Source organism: Columba livia, chromosome 9 (genome assembly GCF_036013475.1).
Source record: "Columba livia isolate bColLiv1 breed racing homer chromosome 9, bColLiv1.pat.W.v2, whole genome shotgun sequence".
Taxonomy (NCBI): domain Eukaryota; kingdom Metazoa; phylum Chordata; class Aves; order Columbiformes; family Columbidae; genus Columba; species Columba livia.
In genome coordinates this window covers 19,512,917-19,534,797 of record NC_088610.1, presented here as the reverse complement: position 1 = coordinate 19,534,797, position 21,881 = coordinate 19,512,917, and the positions used below count along the sequence as shown (strand labels likewise).

At 38.2% G+C, this 21,881-nt stretch overlaps 1 long non-coding RNA gene across 11 annotated transcripts in view; it reads left to right on the top strand.

The window, feature by feature from the left end:
• Positions 1 to 14,335, top strand: part of LOC135580250 (uncharacterized) — a 57,149-nt gene extending 42,814 nt beyond the window's left edge. For 4 of the 11 annotated variants that reach the window (XR_010474726.1, XR_010474731.1, XR_010474728.1 and 1 more), the window contains 5 exons: positions 3,133 to 3,440; positions 4,719 to 4,850; positions 6,937 to 7,009; positions 7,488 to 7,507; positions 7,984 to 14,333. This is a non-coding gene — a long non-coding RNA (uncharacterized LOC135580250). Of the gene's footprint in view, positions 1 to 1,073; positions 3,441 to 4,718; positions 4,851 to 6,936; positions 7,010 to 7,487; positions 7,508 to 7,983 lie in introns of all 11 variants that reach the window. The other 7 variants (XR_010474733.1, XR_010474730.1, XR_010474732.1 and 4 more) reach the window with 5 other exon arrangements.
• Positions 14,336 to 21,881: the final 7,546 nt, after the last annotated feature.

Sequence of the window (21,881 nt, the reverse complement as noted above, 5' to 3'; positions counted from 1 at the left end):
AAACACTAATGTTTCCATCACATCAGAATAAGATACAGGAAAATTCTCTAAGGAAGAAAATATGTTTTAAAAATAGAACTTTGTAGTTTAATGGTTAAAGATGGGAAGAGTTATGAAGTCTCCCCCATAAAGAGAAGGAAGGGAATCATAGAATCATAAGATAGTTCAGGTTGGAAGGGACCTTCAAAGCTCATCTAGTCCAACCCCCTGCAATGAGCAGGGACATCTTCAGCTAGATCGGGTTGTTCAAATCCCCATCCAGCCTGGCCTTGAATGTTTCTAGGGATGAAGTATCTACCACCTCTCTGGGTGGGCAACCTGGGCCAGTATTTTACCACCCTCATGGTAAAAAATTTCTTCCTCGTGTAGTCTGAATCTATTCTCTTTTAGTTTAAAGTCATCACCCCTTCTCCTATCACAACACGCCCTGCTAAAAAGTCAGTCCCTATCTTTCTCATAGGCTCCTTTTAAGTACTGAAAGTCCACAACAAGCTGTCCATGGAGCCTTCTCTTCTCCAGGCAGAACAACCCCAATTTTCTCAGCCTGTCCTCACAGCAGAGCTGTTCCAGTCCTCTGATCATTTTTGTGGCCTCCCCTGTTTCCTCTCCAACAGGTCCATGTCTTTCCTGTACTGAGGGCTCCAGAGCTGGATGCAGGACTCCAGGTGGGGTCTCGCCAGAGCAGAGTAGAGGGATAGAATCAGCTCCATTGACCTGCTGGTCAAGCTCCTTTAGATGCAGCCCAGTAATGATTAAGTCTGTTAAATAGGATTGTTTGAAGTGATATGAACAAGATAATATATATATCCATTTAACAAGAAACGTGAAGTGAATATTACTGAGAATGCTTCTAATTTCTTTAATGTTTTCAAAATAGTGATGTGTAAATGGAAAATGAAGTACGTCTTAAATATACTACTTCAAGAAATTGTTTAAGGCTGAACATAGTAATAGTTTGTAAAAGGACAAATAATTTTTATCGGTGAGCAGTGATACAAGAGGCGAGACAAAGGACTTGAGATCTATCTGTGACAAAGCATATCCTGATTAGGGTTGTATTTGTTGTTTGACAGACTGTTTTACAATTGCCCATTGTATTGTTACCTGTATGCCCCAGATATAAGCCATACTGCTGCTGGCAGAGGGAGGACACCATGCCACCTGGTTGTAAGGAGTTTTCACAAAAAGCTTCTGTTTCAGAGGTACATAATGCATGCCTGTCAGATGGAAACAGCTACTTGTATTGAGATTTCAGAACATATTTGGAGGCCTCTAATATTGGCAAATAAAACTTCTAGATTTTTTTTCAGAAATAAAACAAGACATTTTTCTATGTATGTTTTGCAACTTAAAATATCAGCATTTAGCATTTGTTATTTGATATTCATAATCCTAATAGGTGCTAGCAAATACGGGTGTGAATAGCAAGTACAAAACTTTGCATTTCTCTTCAGACCAAGCACAATCTTAATTAAATCTACAAAAGCATAGAAATTCTGGATTAAAGCTGAGAATTCTTTCCAGTGCATCCTGGCTTCAGGCATAAAGAAAGGCTGCTGGAATAGCTAGTGGTGTACTTGACAGAAGGCATCCTACCCATGGGCTCTAATAGTTGGAGATCAAGTTGATAGCTAATTACTTCCAGAGCTAGTGAAGGCTAACTCTGAGCCTTATGTAGTTCACTGATTGTATCAGCACCATAGCCATTGAGAATACATCACATTGACAGCACATATTATTAGCCTTTTTCTAAAATATATCCATGAGAATTAACTGTCTACCTCTTAATAGCTCTGTTTTGCATTACTGTGGAGAATGAACTCACTGTTGAGCAAGCAGGGACTTGGCAATAGTCATACAACGGTATGTTCTGATCTGTTGAAACATAACAAATACAGTATAGATAATTGCATTGATCTGCTGCTATATTAAAGCATGCTGCTATATCAAAGCACGCTGCTATAGTACTTTCAGTTCTGACTGCCTCCTCAGTACCCAGAGTGGCTCCATGAACTACTGTAGAGATGGCCTGAGGGAGAATTCTGACTTGGTGAGAGAGGATCTTTTTCAGATGTATGACCTTTAACATCAACTTACCTGTTACATCCTTTCTCTTAATGCTGTGAAGATTTCAGGGTATGGCACTAGCAAAAACATGGTATCTAATATGGCTTTTTATATATAGTCAAGCCACATACCTGATATCTGATGGCTTGGTGCATGCCTATTAGTTTTGGAATAGTTTATTTTTATTACTTGCTTTCCTTCCCCTCTCTCCAGGCAGAATAAATCTAAATTCAAATTTTAAATAGGTGGGGGTGCAGGCTGGAGAAAGAGAGGCTAGCAGTCAGCTCAGCATGCCAAGGTTCATCCCAAAGCAATTTTTACAGCTGCATTTTAAACTCGTTTAAGAAAAAAAAAAAAAAAAAGGCTTATAATAAAGATTTCAGCCTTCCCTTAACAATAGCAGAGCAGCTGGGAACTGCTAGAATATCAGAGGTTGCTGAGAATTGCAGTTTGAATGTCACTGTCTGCCCAACTTTAAAAGAAGATGTCAAATGTAGACCCTCTCTCACTGAAAAAAAAAAAGCAAAAAAAAAAAGCCTTATTGATCCATTTAGCTGGTAACAGATACGAATCAAACCAAAAAGTATATTCTCTACCATTCAAGTTAGATAAATGTCAAGAGCTGCAATTGATCTGCAGTTCACTGCAAAACTTCACGGCCATATAGCGTTATAGACTGGTGAATTCTGGAAAAATAAGGACATTTTTGTAGAGAGATTTTTGTCACACTTTCTGTGAGAAACCACATTTACATGTTGAGCTGCTCCAAGCATGGGTGTTATAGCATGTGACACTGGTAAGAGTCAGCAGCACTAGGCAGAATTCCCTATTTTTTTGAGGAGGCAGGAAAGAATTGTGTTAGTTCAGGTACAGGATTTGGCCTGCTGAATTTGCTCACTTTTTCCATGTTTTTCTACAAAGCACTGGTTTTCCTCAATTATACGCTGGCTTGTTTTGCGATACTTTTGCAAGAATGAGAACTGCATGAGCAGCTTGCTCTACGAAATCCGTTAACTGTGCTTTAACAAATGGTCATTGACTTACCCTTCATTCTCCTTACCTTAGAGCTGCCCACACTGACATCCCCAGTTCCCTGAGGAACCTGTCTGCATTGCTGGACCTATCCAGAGAAGAGTGATGGCCAGTTTTGTGTTTACTAAAATGAAATGTGGAGCTGCCTTTGACTTGAAGCTCAGCCTGCATGGATGAGCCCTGTGCGCCTCCTGCTGAGAGGGATGGCACAGCCAGCACAGACCTGAGGGCTGGCACCACCAAAACCCTTTTGCAGGAGAATCGTGATTCACAGCGCCCATCAAACAAAAGGCTGAAAAGCATATTGGGAATTTCACAGGCTGGATATTATTGATAGCAAGGTAAGGACTGTATTGATTACTGTAGTAACATACCTATCAATTTGTTAAGACAGGAACCTTAATATCCAGCAGTACTGGATGTTTTTATGCATGGACTTTACTAACCAAAAAGCAAAACAAACCCATCTCTGCACTATACTTGTATCCAATATTAAAAAATTGGGAGTTTTATAAAAATATTTTTTAAAAATATTTTAAAAATATTTTAAAAAGATACCAATGGTTAGAACTAGACTCTAATCCACAAATACAGGTCAGTTTTCACATGCTCTGAATTATTAAAAATGAATTGCTCTCAAAAGTATTTCAAACAAGACGGACCCAATTTGAAATCACTAGATCTTTGGAACTGGGTCCATGTTTTTGGAACACTCTGTATATTTTATGCAATTATGTCAGCAAAAAAGGTTCTATACACTAAGTAAACCAGGAGTAGGAAGGAAAAACCCGTATATTTTGCATTATATGCGCTTATGAATTTTGCTTTTGCCTTTGATGGTTTGCTTCTGGATGATGCAGTCCTGTATTTGACAAAATTCTGGTAGACATACAGAATGAATATAATTAACATTTTGTGAGATAAATGCCAATGTGAACAAGTTCTCCTTGATAACAGTGGAGGAAAGATGGTAGATTTGATAAACAGGTGGCCACCAAGGAATTTCTCAGTGGTGTTGTTCCCAACATAAAATACTTCAGGTTTAGCCGAGTACAGGAAAACATCAGCATACATGAGCCTATGGGCTTTGTCCAAAGGGTCTCATCATGTTTGAATCATCAAGTCAAATGTGCCAGAACACAAAGTGCTCTTTTTGTTCCCTTGCCTGCTTATGGAACGGTAGCAACCTGAGAACGAATTGAACTTGTGCTGGGCTCATCCCATTCCCACCTCTTTGGCATCCTATTTGGAAAATTATGTAAAACCATTTTGCTGCGTGAGGAAAAGGCTTAATTTAGTGATACAAGACATTGCATGTGTATGTATGATGAATATACAGTAAATACCCATGATGTCTCAAGCTGAGGAAAGTGTGCATTGTTCTAAAATAAACAGAGGAAATAATTCAAAATGTTTATTAGTATATACGTTTGTACGTATAACAGATACATGCAAAACCAGTTAACGCTAATGCATGCAGTGAAGGGAAAAGAAAATACCTGGGTGTATGGACAGAGAGCTAGAGGGTTTTTTTTAAGTATTGCAAATCTTCTAAAATATCTTGTCTCCACAAGTATTTATTTCACTCTTTATTGTTCTTTCATTCCCTCTCTCCTCAGAAGATATTTTTTGGGGACATGAACAAATCAGATGATTAATAAGAATTGGGGAGATTAAACACTCCGATACCCCAAAGCAAGAGGAGCTTTCTTATTCTGTCTAATCTTTTGATGGTAGAAAAGGTCTTCAAAGTAAGTCTGTAGCTCTGAGCATTTTCAAATCTTACTAGGATAACATATTCATATTGCTGACCCACATACAGATATTTGTTCTCAAATTCAGAGTTTTCAGCTTCTTATTAAGATTCCTCCTTTCAGTTAAATGAACAACGAATCTATGCAGTCTTTATATATATATATACATATATATAAATATATATATATGTTTATTTAAGGCACAGTGACAGCTCCAGTTGAATTACTTCTTATGAATGATTGATCCTGTCTTCCAGGACTATAATCCATGAAGTAGGAATTCAGTTGGAACATTTACTCTAATTGTATAACTATTTTAACTGTATAGTATGTGGATATGTTTAATGTAATGACTATAATAAAATGTGGCTGGATGGCACTAGGCTATCAAATCAGTCTCTAAATAATGAACAGTTCTGAACTAAGTACAACAGGACATGTGGCAAGAGTAATTTATTTCACTCTTTTTAACAAAAGGAGTAGAATGAATTTCAGACATACGGTTATTCTCCCTCTGCACTGATGTTGCATTCCATTTCCTAATAGACCATCGGTAAAGGAAGGTAGCATTTCCTTATCTTTAAGTAGAAACAATAACCTTTATGTTACATTGGACTTTATTAATAGACCTCCAAAAACTTACAAGCTTTTTGTGAGGATGCAAAGGAGTCTATGCAGCAAGAACAGTCTCACATCTGTTTGGTGCCCCAGAACTGCTGGTATAGAACTCTTGGCAACTCTTTCCCCCAAATTCTGTCCTTAGTATTTTCTACATACGTCCCCTGAAGTGTTCATTTCCACACCCAAGATTAAGGCCAATGAAAGAAAAACACACTAAGAAGTGTCTGAGAGAACAAAAAAAAAAAAAAAGAAAAAAAAAAAAAAAGAAAAAAAAAGACTACATTAAAACTCAGCTTCTCCAAAGTCTAAGAAAATGAGCTTTGTTTCATGAAGATTTGAGATGATAATGGATAGCAGAGCACTTATTTGCCAGCTGAATGGCTGCTAAATATAGCCATTCCATCACAAATTTCTCAGAAAGTGGATCTCTAGATAAATGAACAACCTGTCTCTGCCCTGAAGATACCTTTATCTTTAAAATTCTATTCTTTAAAATATTCTTTTTGTTCTTTAAAAGAACTGCTAACAGAATTCACTGGCAGGCCGGGCCAAATGAGTGTCCCCTCTGGGATGGCTCTCACAGCTTAGACTTCATTTTACAGCAAATTGTTGTTCTAGCTGTGCTGGTTTCATTCTCTTTCAGTCATGAATTGCTGTAGAATTGGAAAGAAAGGGCTTAGGACTTGAAATTACAAATGTTTTGCCCCTTCCCAAAGTCACCAGGTTTGATATTAAAGATCAGAGCAAACCTTTGTAATGATTCATGAGATACTATTACCTTCCCTCTCTCTCAAGCTCCCTGGTTGCCTGATTCCTTATACACATCAATGTGGTCTTTTATTGCCATTTAATAATAAATGGTATTTTGTTTGCCTACCTGACACTTTTATTAACTTTACTTTTTTGTGTATGTGCACATGTTTCTCCAGGCATGATTTCTCCCTAACACCCCCAAATAAAAGGAGGGGGGGAGAAAAAGCACAGCTTTATTTGAAGAGAATTTGTCCCTAATCTGTTGCAGCTGTAGGGGACCATTCAACCAATTAAAGCGAACAGGCTTTGGCTCCTTCCCAAATGAGACGACCACATGTTACACTTGGATTGGTCACCTCAGGGGAATGGTGGGTCACAGGGGCATCTGGTTGTCATTTCCTCTCTGGTCAGCATGAGGCAAGCATACAGCAGCAAGGAGGAAAGGAAAAAAAAAAGTACATTTTCTATATCTCATGTCTTGTCCTGCAGCATCAGAAGGTCCAGCAGCATCTAGTCAGAGTAGAAGAGTTTCCTACAATGTGATGTAGACTGGGATTTGTGAATGAAAGCTATACGTATGTTCTTAGCTTTCAGTTGTCCTTAAATTATTTCTGTGTCTCTGCTACAGTGTGTAAATGTGAAGTTTCTATTGCTGTAAAGGAATTGTTTATGTTTATACTGGTTTAACTGACTTCAGTTTCTGTCACAGGTGGGAAATTTGTCCCCTCCAGAGGGTAACAGCCCTTCCACCACAGACAACCTGAAAGGTCAAGAGCTGTTAGGTAAGAAAGGTTTGACATAAATGTAAGAAGACATTGGTATCTCCAGAGTCTCAAATGGGTGCTGTAATCTTATGATTGGCAAATAACATCGATTATGAATTAAGAACAGTTTTATTAGCTGATCTGTGGCTTAACTGACTCCCAAACTGCACAAGCACCTAGGGCTGAAGGGCTGCCAGAGCCATCATAGTGAGGTTGTCTTCAAAAAAAATCAGAAACATCTGGTTTCAACTAAACTTAAGCACTAATAAACTAATACTCATCATGAAGGGGGAAGTGCTTCAATAAACTAGCCAGGTCAGTGAACTCATTTTCCTCTGAATGTGGCTGGCCCCCAGTTTTCAAACTATTATGGTTATCACAGACTGGTGATTTAGTTTAGCTAATGAAATAGTCTCGATGGTGAAAAGGTTTTCTTGATATGAAAGTTTCGTTTCTTCAGTATAATGAATTTAAAGTTGTAACATTTCCATTTCAGGGTGCTGGGCATTGCAGTAGGTAAGTATTCGTGAACAAGTTTCTGCACGGCAGCTGAGTTAATAAATATTTCTTAGCCAGGAGAAGTGAAGCTGTTGCTGTTGAAGGGGCTATGAGGCCCACTCAAAATTGTTTGAGAGAAAGCGAGTGCACATGGAGCAGCTGGTGAACCATGACAACCTCCTTGTAAGCCTCATTCTTGATCAGAGGCTAGAGAGGAAGCAGTGGGCTTGTTCCCCACGTGGTGGAACAGGGCAGATTGTGCCATAGCCTGGAGGGGTACAGGTGGTATCAGACCCGGCAAAAACTTTGTGGGGGCAGAATTCAGAAGGGAGGGACAAGTTAAGTTATGGCTGTCTACTGTTTGAAGCAGGAATGCTGGTCAGAAATAGTTGCTCTAGTCCAGGTATGAACCTCTTAAATTCCTTTGTGAAGAAAGACCAAGTTTTAATTTCTCTCTGGTTTTATTAACTTCTTTCTTGTTTTTCCCCCAACAGAGTTCTGTTTCATTTTTCGGGAAGCTGTGCTCATCTGAAGCTGAAAATCCAGGGCCAGCCCATCTCCATAGTGACACAATGCTGCTTCAGCTTCATGCAGCCATGCAATCCCACTCCATTATGTGTTCTAGTTTTGTCACATACTTAATTTTTGAAACTAGGCTGTGTATGACACATTTGTCTGAAGAATCCTATTATTTTAGTTCTAGAATCTATACATAGTCTATTTGCTTTTTGAAGGATTTACTATTTTTTCTTTAAAATTTTTTCTAAATGTCATAAAACACCTGTGCAACAAAATTGAAAGTCATATGCCATTACTAGTTATTTACAAAATAGCTGAAAGGAAGCTGAAAACAATCTGAAAGGAAGAAAGGGGAAAATTTACCTTTAGCTTTTGTGAATAATTTTTGCTTTTTCCTCCGGACCCCAAATCCCTTATCCCAGTGGCTATCAATAAAATAACAGCTGGTGGATGAAATTCTACATTGGGAACTTTTCAACAACATCTAGAGAGCTGAGCTTTCAGGGTTTTAAAAATATGGTTGTTCTTGTTGTGCATCCATAAGTTTTGCTTCATGAGCCAGATGCCTGTATATCAAATATAAGTTTACTGATTGTGAGGGGTTTGAGGATTGTAAGTAGAAGCCCATTCTGAAGCAAGACATGGACTGTGTCTATGTTATTGAGTGGTGATGGGCAGGGAGGGGGCAGGGTTTGGCTGTCCACAAGCAATTCTGGTTCCAGGACCATTCATACCCATTGTATCCTTACCACAGGTGGAATTCCTGCTGGTGTCTGGTCCTAGACACACACTTTGAACGTGTAGAGTTGACTATGGGTAAACCTTGGGGTGATGTGGCAAGTGGAGTGTTCCGGATAGTGCCCTTATAAGTGATTTTAGCTTTGGTTCCACTGGTTAGGAAACTGATACAAGTTTACCACTGGCATGCTTGAATGCAGACTGCCTGACAGCCAGGTATGGGTGACAGCAAATTTGCAGCTGGACAAAAAACCTTGTGCACCAAATCACTAATGGAGCCATGCTCCACCTGCTCGTGAACAGTCTCAGCAGGTCAGTCTCTAAAGCGATTTAGGACACGTGGAAAATTAAGATGGAAATTTTGAAGCTGGCCATGAATCATTACACTAGCTGCTTATTGTAACTTGCATAAAGAACATTTAGCTTCATTTACAAAGAGTCAGGATAACTGCTGTATTTTGAGTCAAATAGCACACTTTTTAAAAATTCTACAGAATACCCTCAACTATACTGTGTTGCGATCATCAGAGTGGGAGGTCAAAACACTTCCCATGACTTGATGTCCTTTTACAATATGAAGCTTTGTCTACGGGACTGTATGTAGGGTCTTACATAACAAAATATTTGACTGATCTGATATATCTTTAATTCTCCAATTACTGCAGTTTGTTAGCAAAGTTAGAGGCCATTTTATAATTGTGGTTAAATACTCTTAATAGTTTTCATCTAGGTGGGGAGCTGAGACAAACTAGGAGAACTCAGTGTATAAGTACCATCCTTTTTGACACCTGAAAAAGAAGCCTGTTTTAATATTTGGCTCTAGAAAATGTAAATGGCTTCTGTGGAGATCTGATTCTTTATATCCACAGTGGACTTGGCCCTAGGTGTGTGATCAAAGATAGTAACTGTGCACCATACACTCTGGTGTAATTTCATCTTTAACCTGCCTCTGAGTCCTTTGAAACTGATGACATGGCTGAGGAGGTGCTGAAGTGTACCTAGCCAGTTTGGCAGTGTAATCTTGATTAAAACCAGGATGGAACTGAACATGGAACTCTGGAACAGGAGGTCATAGTCCTTTTTAATTTCATAGAGAAAAAAATGAAAACAAACAAAAACAACAACAACCAAAGCCAAAAAATAAACAAACAAATCTAAAACTTCCTGAATAACTATTAGAAGAAACGGCAAACAGAATATAAGCTGCCTTTTTTTTTTGTTTTTTTTTCTTTTCTTCCCTACACATGCTTTTGATCTGGAGCAGGGATGGAAGTTAGTCCCCAGTATTTTGAAAACATAGTAATTTATGAATGCACTATTTGTCTAGAATGGATGGTATAATAAAAACAAGTGACAAAGTAGTGATCCTTTGCAGATCAGATTCAGATTTTTCTTGCATAGCCTACAATTTTCCTACTGTATTTTGTGGTTAGCGGTGCCAGTTCCAATGAATTCTCAAATTAGAAAATGAGAAAGGACTGGAGCTAAAACTAAACTATTTCTGCTTTAAGATATGGACTTCTGAATCTTTAAATTTTAGGATGATTTATAGATGCTTTTAATCCACTTGCAATTTAACAATACTGTAAAAATAAATGGCAGATAATAAATAATTGTAGGGTATGTGTTTTAATTTTCCAAATATTTCATTTTTTTATATCTTAAATACTGTCCCTGAAGTCCAGATAGCTGCTTTTCAATCTTTTTTACTGGTTAATTTCAGAACTGAAGGTAAACAAACTGTGCCCTTTTAACCTGTAGAGTTTGATTGACATTATGTTAAACTAACATATGTCTACCCTAAGAAAACATAAAGGCAGCTTTTTCCAAGGTAGAAGGAAAACTGCAGGGCTTTATGGATAAGATCATGTTCATCCCCTTTTCCTGCCTTTTAGAAAACCTGATTTGTAACATCTTCCAGAAGCACAGAGAAATGGCATTTTTGTTTTGCATTATTAAAGAACTGCATAGTTTGACTCAGATTAAGTATAAACACTCCTAACCGTGACTGGCAGAAGTGGGAGTACTGGAAGCCAGTGGAGTGAAGGTAGCTTGCACGGGGAAGACGCTTGGTTATATCTGTGTAGATTAATCATGTAGAGAACTGTTGACTCATCTTCTGCCTCCTTTTTATTACCTCAGATCAGGTGAGTGTAATGTCATGCAAACTGAAGCATTTGTTATCTGTCTTTAAAAGTTCAACTAAGGCCCAATTCTGAAATTCATCTCAAAAATGTCTTTGGCTTTTATGAAAATAGACTTGAACCCTTAAAATGAACTTTCCTCTTAAATTTCTGTTGAGAGCAGCAATGTAGTGCTAAAGTCCCTGCTGAAATCAGCATCTGGCAGCATTACCCCTTCAGGTCCTTATCCCACACTCATTTATATACACGAACATAACATTTTTGCAGGGAAAAACTTCAATCAAAAATCATTAAGTTTGTAAAATTGCCATAGTTAAGTTTATAGGATGCTAGACCCTTCTAAGTAAATATTACAATTTAGCCATATGGAAAATGTATTAAAACAAAATAAAAATATTCTGAAAAAAGTCATAGTACCAGTGTAGTCATTGTGAACAATTCTGTGGAATTTATAAGAGAATTATGTACCTTTCAGAGATTTCTACAACTTACCTGTATACAAAGGAAACAATATTATTGCAAAAGTAGTTCTATAATTTTAGGAGAATGTCTGTATCCGTTACTATGCACTAAAATACAGTTCTTTGTCCAATTGATCACATATTTCCAAATTAAAACCCCTAATCCAATATGTCAGGAGGTAATTCTGACCTAACTCTGAATTTCCAGCCTAGTGCCTGGCTCTGTGTTGGAACAAACTGGGACCTAAGTAATGGCGAACACTGAAAAGAGCTTGTTTCATCAGGGTCTGTTTAGGTTCATCTCAAGTGTCTAAGAAGCCCTAAGACAGAAAAGTGAATATTTTGGACATTTTTTGTCTTTTAGGCACTAAATACGTGGAAACAAAGACAACAAAACCACAAAAACTGGAAAAAAGTTGCCATAAGGCTATGTTGACAAAACTGGTAGGAAGGTCAGGAAAGTGAAATTGATTTAGCAATCTAGAGTGCTCTTGTCCTCTTTTGAAGCAAAGCAAGTTCTACCTTGTATTAATATTATTGATTTGGTAAGCAATATTGTGATATTTTATCCAATAAAACTACAGACTGTGGTGGAAATTTGCAACATGGCTGAAAGCTGATTCAATTCAAATATGCATCTTGACCTTGCTTAAGTAGATGAACAAGTGAGAAATCTGTAACATGGGTGTAATATTTATCAGCTGTGTGCACAAGAGCTCTGGTGAGCATGCCATGTTTGTTTGGACAAGTGCTACCGGGTTTCAGAACTGACTCCCAGGTCAGTGTCAGCACTTCACAACCACGGATGGAAAATGTTTCAGGATTTTTCTCCCGAGACTGCAAATCAGGTTTTCCCATGTTTGCTTGAGAGCTGATAGTTGTAACCCAGTAAAACAAGATGTCACTGTTGTCATACTTCTCATGTTTTGTACTTGAAATACGTTGGCAGGAACTTTCTAACATCTTTTTTTGTTACAGTTTCTGCAAAGCAAGGTATATCCGTTTTCCCTACAATCCATATGAAAATGAATAAGTTGTCCTAAACTCACAAGTTAATAGGATCAGCAGCAAAGTCTGAGTCTTAATTTTCTTTACCCCTGTTTTCTCTAAGTGGTTTTGACAAGGAACAGGAGAGGAATGTGGATATTAAAGATCTCTAATGAGTTGTGCATGAGGTAGTGGGGGGTTTTGTCTTTGTTTCATAGATTTTAAAAACTGGGCCTTGTGAGAACAGCCCGTCCGGGACTTTCGGGACCAAGAGCCCGCCCTTTCTCCTCAGTGAGGGACTGTTTCCGTCCGGAAATATCCCCGAGTGGGCCCTTGCTCCCCCAGGCAGGCCGTCATTGCTTCTGGGCACCCCGTGGTGAGGGAGGCCTCTTAGTGTGGGCTGTGGATCCTCAGCCTGTGGGTTCGCATGGCGATGAGATTCCCCAGATGGTACATGACCTGCAGGTTGGTAAATGCTGCCGGAGTGCTGACTGATTTTGGATTGTGTTGGTTTCTGTTGTTTGGTTTTGGTTCTGAATTAAAGTTGGTTTAAGCTTGGAGTCGCTTTGGGGTGCCTCTGTGGCAGAAGTAGAGAGTCATTTAGCTACAAGATATATGGACAAGATTGGAAATAATTCAGAAAACAAAGGACTTTAACAATCTGAAAATTGCCTGTAAAGATATTTGAAATTAGTTTAGAGAGTGGTATTGGAGATGAAACTTTAGGGAATAAACCAGGAGGAAATGGGACCATGACCTCAGTGCACGGTGTCCAGTCCTGCTTGGCTTTCATGTGTGGGACACAGGCCTTGGGTTACTTCAGCTAGAAGTGCATGCACACACCCATAAGGAATGATAAAGTTACTTAACTTGGACTAAAATGTAGGGAAATTTGTGTCAAGTTTTGATTTTGCCGTAAACTTTCATTCTAGTGGTGATCAAAGAATTCAGAGCAAATTTCTGGAGATAAATACACACAAAGGACACCAATGATAACACAATTAAAAAAAAAAAAGGAAAGATAAATTCTGACCATCTGAAGGATTTACTGTTTTCTAATCTTACTGGTTGCAATTGTATTCAAATTTAACATGAATTACCCAATCCCTGATCTTGTGAATTCAGATTATTTCCAGAACCAGGTAAATTCTGTCTTTGTTATGTGGAACCTGAAGTTCACAACTGTTGATGTTCTGAAATGTGCAGCTCTATAAAATCAAGAGAATGAGGTAAAACAGGATATATCTGTGCTTTTGCTAGTGAAAAGATTACGAGTCTTGGAATGTATTCTGAGTGAACTCTGCATGTTGATCAACAATGTAAGTTGCTAAGTCACCTGTTTAAAATCTACCAGAGAAAAATAGTTCTGATTCTGTGTTTTGTTTTATTTATGTTTTGTTTGTTTTAAACCAACTCTGAGTATCTAGAACATCACCTCTTCTGTTTGCTTCTGGTTTGCACAGAGATAGTACTGGATTATAAGAGACCTCTAAGCCAGGCTTTCCCTGACTGACACTCCTTCAAACTCTCTCCAGAACCCCCTATGACAGAAACGTCCCCATTTCCCTACCTGTATCTCAAAACTTTTGCTATCAGGAAGTTGCTTTTTTGCTTTTGTTTTTCCTGAAGTTGAATCTTTTATTTTCTGCATCTTACACTGTCTGCTCTGTGTGCTTTGAGACAAACTGTTCGTATCTCTGCACAGACTTTCACATACCTGATGACTTACATTCACTGTCATTCTTCTAGGCAAAACAAGCCTGTTCGCTCAATCTGTAGTCTTTTTCTTTTTTTTTTTCCCCTCTCTTTTTTGGGGGGGAGAGGACGGGAAGGGGTGGGGCTTGTGTTGTATAATTTTGCTTTCTGTTATTGTACCCATTGAACTTGTATATGAACCATACACTCTCTTTTTCGGGATTTAGGTAAAAGAAATATCTTTGTAAAACTCCCTAATTTTTAAATAGTGAACAGAATCATCCTTTCTTTATTCAATCATGTCACTTATGGATTTTGCTGGGGAAAACTGAATGTCCTTGGAATGCTGTGTTGTACAGATCTTTTACAAACCAGTTAACACAGATGTTTCATGTGATCTAATTTTAATTTACATAACCTTTTAAAATTGGATTATGAAGGTTTAGGCTATGTAATGTATGTGTGGAACAAGGTGCATCCCTGCTTAAAGTGCAAGAGTCACTTGGCCACTAAAGGGAGTGCAATATTTGTTGTCACACTGTGAGGATTTGCTGTGGGTTTATGTTATTTTATTTGGAAGCACAACCTGGATATAACAAAGTGAAAAGTGTTTGAGGAAAGAGTTAATTTCTTAATGGAAATTATGTTTCCCAACTCCATGCTAGAAAGGACTAAGTAAGAACTTGCTAATTGGAGAAGGTGGGAAGGCCCTGGGTTTGTAGGCAGAGCAGGTGATAATGTAACTGATTAAGGGAGTGGAGCATCTCCCTTATGAGGAGAGGCTGAGGGAGCTGGGGCTCTTTAGCTTGGAGGAGACTGAGGAGTGACCTGATTAATGTTTATAAATATATGAAGGGTGAGTATCATGAGGATGGAGCCAGGTTCTTCTCAGTGACAACCAGTGGTAGGACAAGGGGTAATGGGTTCAAACTGGAACACAAGAAGTTCCACTTAAATATGAGAAGAAACTTCTTCTCAGAGAGGGTGACAGACACTGGAATAGGCTGCCCAGGGGGGTTATGGAGTCTCCTACTCTGGAGACATTCAAAACCTGCCTGGACACATTCCTGTGTAACCTCATCTGGGTGTTCCTGCTCTGGCAGGGGGATTGGACCAGATGATCTTTTGAGGTCCCTTCCAATCCCTGATATTCTGTGATTCTGTGAACTGGCAGATATTACAGAGTAATTATATGAAACTTGCAACTGACTGCCAGGTGTGCAAGGTGCACAGCAGAGTGGAGCAAAGGGATAGCCCAGCCCAGGGCAGGGGGAGTAAACAGGGAAGAACTTCTACGTGCACATTAAAGCACTGAGTGAACAGAGCTTTGGCTAGTACTCTGTTCAAGAGAGTTTGTATGTGAGGGAAGGAGAAGGTAGTATTGAAAGAAGGTGGTTGTGTTTTTACAGTTATATATATATTTTTTTTTTTTCAAGCATGACTTCAAGCTTCTGTGTTATGTCTAACCAATGGCAAATGATGTGTGCCCTATTAATACTTCGCAGATGCGTGTATATCAGCATGAATGAACTAGAATTCTGCTTTGTGGTATTGGTGAAATATCCTTGAAAAAAAATAGTTGTTTTCTGCCGTGTAAAGGTCAGGTTTCATTCCAATTTAGGCTGCCTTTTGAACAAATCCTTGTTATTAGCTACAGCTTTAGATGGTATGAGGATTGGTGGGAACACTTTTTTATTCTCAAGTACAGGCACTGAAGAGTAATTCAGTCATTACATATTTTAATACAAATAACAGCATCCTGAGGAGCAACTATAAATAAGCCTCTGCTACTGTGTGCGTAACAGGCAGATGCATGTTGCGCTCTTGCAGAGCAGCCCCATAATTAAGAACCAGATGCTCCTAAGTTCTAGCTCTGATTCTGGTCTTCATGTGCGTGCTTGAGTGATTGCAGCATCGGTGGCTTGTAATTAGTTAGGTAGTGACTGGGAATGTGCAGAGGGTATAAAAGCACTACAGAAAGTATTTGAAGAGGTGTGTCATTGCCCTGCTTCTTTCCCATCAGATATAGGTAGTATGACCTGTTGAAATGTGCCTGGGTAAATATATGTTTCACAAAAAAGGGTTGTTAAAATTTGCTCCATTAAGTGAAGTGTGAATGTTACAGCTTTCAATATTGTACTATAGTTAAATTATATCTTTTACTTATCTATAGGTGGGTAATAGTAAACTGTTTCAAGCCTTAGCCGTCAGCTAGACTTTTATGCCGATCTCAGCTGTTAGTGCGGATGCACTGATGGGGTTATCTTTTTTTAATATTACTGTAATCTTTATTAACAACATGAATGCTACCAGCTATAGGTGATGATGGTATTGTAACAACAGAATAAAAATATAGTGCTTCCATAGTGGCATAAAGTAAACTGTGCATATCTACGGTTCAAAATGAATGACTGGGTACTAGGAAAAGCACCAATACAATCACATGTGCTTAACCACTAGTTATTTCTAGGATGTGTTGTAGACATATCATATACTTCTAGAAATGTTAGAAAAAGTAACTTAATCTTTTAGCAGGTCTATTTCTTGTATTTCTAGCAGTTATCAAAGCATTTAGTAAAATAAGAGTGCTGTAATTATGGTGTATTTTAGGAAGTATGAATTAATCTTAGTATTAATACATTAATATTCATTGGTAGGCTATTAACCATTTGACTACTGGGTTTTTAAAACATAGTTATTTAAAACAGGAGATTTACAAAGAAATGAATGTGGCTTCCATCTTCCTTTGGGCAAACAGACTGTAGCTGTTCACCAAACCAAGCATAATGCAGGGACACCTGGTGGCTGAGTATCTTAAACGTAAGTTACTTGACAGATAATGTACCTGCCTAACTACTGGATAACTGCTAAGTAAGCTTTTGTTCAGCAGATGTCTGGGACTTAGTTAATTCATGTAACACCTGGTGTGAATTTTAGATGGGAGCACCATCTCGTGTGTTTAAGCTCAGCTACAAGAGTGATGAAATTTGTCACGTGAGTTTGGATCTTGCAAAGGGTTTCAGAGACAGGGCAAGTTGATAAAGAAGTCTCAGTAGGTCTCTGGGTGTGCTATAACACAAACACCCATCCTGGGAATGGCATCTGCCCAAGTCTGGTGATTTGGAGATCAAGCTGCAGCTGCTAAAAGCATTTTTGCCTCAAAGAGAGTAAGCTGCAGGTGTTGCCCATATCCCAGGCTTGTGGTGCAGGTGTGAGCAAAGGGAAACTTTTCTGCAGCGTTTCTGTGATGTTTCCCTGCTTTCCCAGTGGAAAAAGCCATTCCATTATGGATGTGTAAGTATGATTGCTTGGTTTCAGACTCTGAAGTTTAACTATTGAAATTTCTTGTTCCTCTGGGATATGAGTTGTGGATCTAATAAGAAATCAAATATTTTATCTTGGAATGTGAGGTAAAATACAGGATTGGGGAGAGAAGAGGAGGGATGTGTGCAACATGGCTCTGCTGGTGGAATGGAGGTAGCAAGAGAGAAGTCTTCTCTCTTCTTAGCAATTGAGAATATTATATTACACACTTTACTACTCTGAGAAAAAGATGTTGATAAAGCTGTAATAATATGTCAAACTTTTTCTATACTAAAAAACTGTTTTTTTTATTTCATTATTCTTGATATACAGCGCTGTCTCCTCCATTTGAAAACATAGGTGTCATCTGCCTATTTGCCAATGCACAGGAACAGCATGGCTTCTTTTGGAAATAGTGCCTTTTTAATGCTTTATCTTATTTTAGTTTACAATAAAGCTGATTTTTTTCTTTTTAGAAATGAGGCATCGACTGTACAAGTGGAACATCTTGGAACAAAGATTTCAGTTCCAATTTGTGACTTTGCATCACTATATTCTCCCTTTCTTCCTCTTCCCTGCCGAACATCCTAAAGCAATGCTTTAAGTGGTTGTAAAATGACAGTGTGTCCCAGAAAACCCAGTCTGCTTTTATTGTGAAGAAGGCAGTTGAGTCCATAACCTTGGTAGTATATCACAACAAATAGGATCATTGTTCCTATTCTTGGCTTTTCTGTTTATTATTGCAAGTATAAACATGAATGTAGTGAGATATAGCAAAAAAAAAAAAAAAAGGTGTTAAGTGCGTCTGTTTTGTGCAGGTTTTTTGTTCTTGTTTTTATTTTTGTTTGTTTTTTTCTACTTGTTTGTTGTGTTCTTAATTGAATACTGGTCTTCTGTTCTTCTTGTTATACTAGATTTGTCAGTTAATCTTCATATTGTCTGTAGGGAAAAATGTTTCTCTAGAAATCTTGCATACAAGTCTTGCATTACCTTAAAATTACAAAATGAGCTCTATTTGTAGATTAATTGGTTACCCTTTCTCATACAAATGACAAAAGAAACCTGAAGTATATTAGTAGCGTAATTGCAGTAATACTTCAAGCACAATTACTTAGTCTTACTGTAGATGAGCAGAATTGCAGAATTCTGTCTAGCAATTAGGTTTACTCCTTCAGTAGAAATTTTGAAGAAATTGAAGGAATGTTTGTGAAAATGTGTTCTTGTAGGTCTTTTTGTGTGTTTTGTTTTTTTTTTTTTTTTTTTTTTTTTTTTTTTTTTTTTTTTGTGTCGGGTAGAGGCAAGTGGACGTTACAGGTTTTTAACAAAAAACTGTCTTGTTTTTAACAAAACCAGGACAAAAATGGAGGGAGGTTTTCTTAGAAGTATTTTACTACAGTTTCAGCTGCTTGTGGATGTGGTATTTTGGTCTCTGTTACAGACTTGTTATCACAATTATCTCTGTCAGCCTGTTAACAAGTTAAGACCGACTCTTGGGGCTTGAGACCACAGGCACCAAACCTGGTTATTGGATTTCAATTGTGTCTTAGTTTTTTCTGCTTAGTTGTAATCAAAATTTATGTCAACCAGCACATCCACCAAACTGCCTCGTGGAAGTAAATTTTTTCGGGTGCTTTGTGCAAGCTATTTTAACAAATGGCCAACAATGGCTTTTAAAAATGTAAGTTACAAACCTCTATAAAAGTAGATGGGTGAAAACTAAGTGGTAGGACATCTATGTGAAATTGGAGTTATTCTGTGCTAGATACTGTGTATTTAAACTTAGTGTTTGGATCATTCTAATATGAAAAGTGTGTGCCTGCTTGGGTTTCATGTTAGAATTTTGTTTGCACTTCTGTCAGCAAACAGAAATTCTAGTGGAACTTAATGAGAAATTAATCCTTAATAATACACAGAGTTCAAATACAGTTTAAAAATACTATTTTAGCTAGAAAAATGTGAAATAATCTCTTTTTGCAGGGATGTCTTGAACTAATCCAGGGAATTTCCCCAACAGTAGTGTTATCCAAGAGGTCAGTAACCTTCCAACAGCCGTGTGTCACACTGTATTTTTCTTTCCTAAATCAGAAACTCCACAGGAACTGGCATATATTGCCTGTCTTAAGACAAATAGCTGATGTTCAAAGTTCATGCAAGGCCTTGAGTCCTGCAATATGCTGAGCTCAGTGGGAGTGAGGATCTGGAGTCTCCTGCCTCCGTCTGCTTTGCTGTTGGAGGTGGCTGGTGCTTGGTCTGGGGGCTTAGTAGATCATGCAGGTCAGGTTCTGACTTTGGACCTGGTTGATGTTTACTGCTTTAAGAACCTTTTACAGCTGGGGTTTGGCATTTGTGCCAGGGCCTGCAACTGGAGGTGGCAAGAAGGAATTCTTCTCATGTAGCGTTGGTGTTTTGGACTGTAAGTTGATCATTATGAAGATTTTTGTTACAGAAGGACTTCAGAGAGTTTGAGAAGCATTTTCATCGCATGAGCTGAATCATAATATACTGTGACTATTAAAGTAGATATGGCATTGTTTGGTACTACTTTTCACATGATACAAAAAATGTTTTGTATAATTAACTGCTCATTTTCATCATAAAGAACCCCCTTGGACTCACAGTGACTCCACATAAGATCCTCCAACAGAAAAATTGTTTGGAAAAAGAAATATATATATAGTTTTAAAATTTGTGAGTTTAAGAGGGGATATCTATCACTCGAATTGGAGAAGAGTGTGCTCTTATCCTCTTCTTCTCATCAGTACCGCTTTGAACATCAACAACCAATTTTTTGGCAGTAGTAAGATTTCTTGGGAGAAGCTGTGGAGGTCACTGAGGAGCAACCTCTCTTTGTCATCATTCATAAAGAAATGGGGAGGGGTTTGCTGTATCAGGAGAGCTCAGCTTCTGAGAGCAAAAGTCTGTCTGTGCAGAGCTTATTGTAAAATGAGAGTTAGGTGCAGAACCTGAATACTGAACGGCTTTTCTCCCCAAACTTTCATCTTATTCCCATCAACTGTGGGTGCAGCCTTTGGAGCTGATGGGAATCGGAATAGTTTAAGAAATGCTAGTAGCTCTGGAAAATGTTAGAGATAAAAGCAACAGGGGCCATTGGATGTGAGAAAGGTCATTTTTGAAATGCATTGAAAGAACACTTAAGGCATGTGAGGAAATGGAGAGAACTATCAGAGAGAGGCGTTGCAATGTCTGCAAGTTCTCTGATGACAAGTGCTTGAAGTCCTTTTGAGTCTCTTGAATCCCTGCACCAGGAGAAAGCTGTTGAAGCTTTTTTGGGGGGAATGGAAAGCTCTTCGGACATGGTATCCTATCTAATTACCCATTGGACTTCTCTAATACCTCAGAGGAGGGAAAGGACTTGGCATACAAAGAAGCTAAAATTTAAATGTGCTTATAATGGAGATGCAATTATCTACCCAACAGTTTGAAAAAGTTCCAGGGGCCTGATCTAAAATCCATGAAGTTTAAACGAAGTTTTTAATGGGCTTTAGATTATTACTTAAAAGAGCAAGCCTACCTTAGTCTGCCCATTCCCTCTGTCTCAATTTCCTCATTTGGAAAATGTAACACTTTATTTTGTCCCTACCATTTGAAGTAAGAGTGCATTCTTTTTTAGTAAAAACACTGGAGAAAACCATAAAGGTTTAGGTGAATTAAGAGCTGTTATATTCCCAGACTTATTTCCAATAGCCAAACCCTGGGTGGCCATCCTCAGGTTTGTAAAAATAAGCTTCTGCCTACTGCCACTATGTTGTCACAATTGTAGATAGAAGACTGGGCAGTAAATGAAGATATTCATTACTTTTAAATCTACTTGCTGTCTTTGTAGAGGTGGTGTTCTCTTTGTAATTTTTTGTTGTTGTTGTTTTTCTCCGTTGTCACATGTTGCCAATCACTTTTGGCTATGGCATCATGTTCTCAGTCTGGTGTATAATTTTTTGCGAAGAAAACCTTTTCTAGCTTTGGAATTTTTATCTCTTGATGAATACTAATGCTGTTTGAGGAAAAATATATTAGTCTTTCTATTTCTCCGGTATTTGAATGGAAGGCTGTGAAGAAACACTGATGTACAGACTGAGAGCATTTCTGCTGTATATAATTGAACAGGAGGTGTACTCCCATCTTTTCAAATATCTGATATCTTTTCAAATAGGAAAGACTGATTTATTTTCAAAGCATGGCCTTCTCTGTATTTGTCTCAGATGGTATTCTTGATCTGATACTGTGTGACTTGTTGATTTTCTTCCCACTCTACGTGAAAAAGTTCTTATACTGAGCAAGGGAACCCTGCCAAAATCCTGTAGGTCAGCATAAATGACAGGACTCTGTGCTCAAGAAGGTTCACCCTATTTTTTGAAGAGGTACACATTATAATTTTGAGGAGGAGAATGAATATTCTACATTTAAGTGATCCTTTGGCAGCATCCAAATACAAGAGGGTCACATAGAATAATCTTAAGTGTTATAGCACATTTCCACGTATTCCTAAAAATATATGTTTTACTGTCATGGCCTCTGTTTGACCTTGTG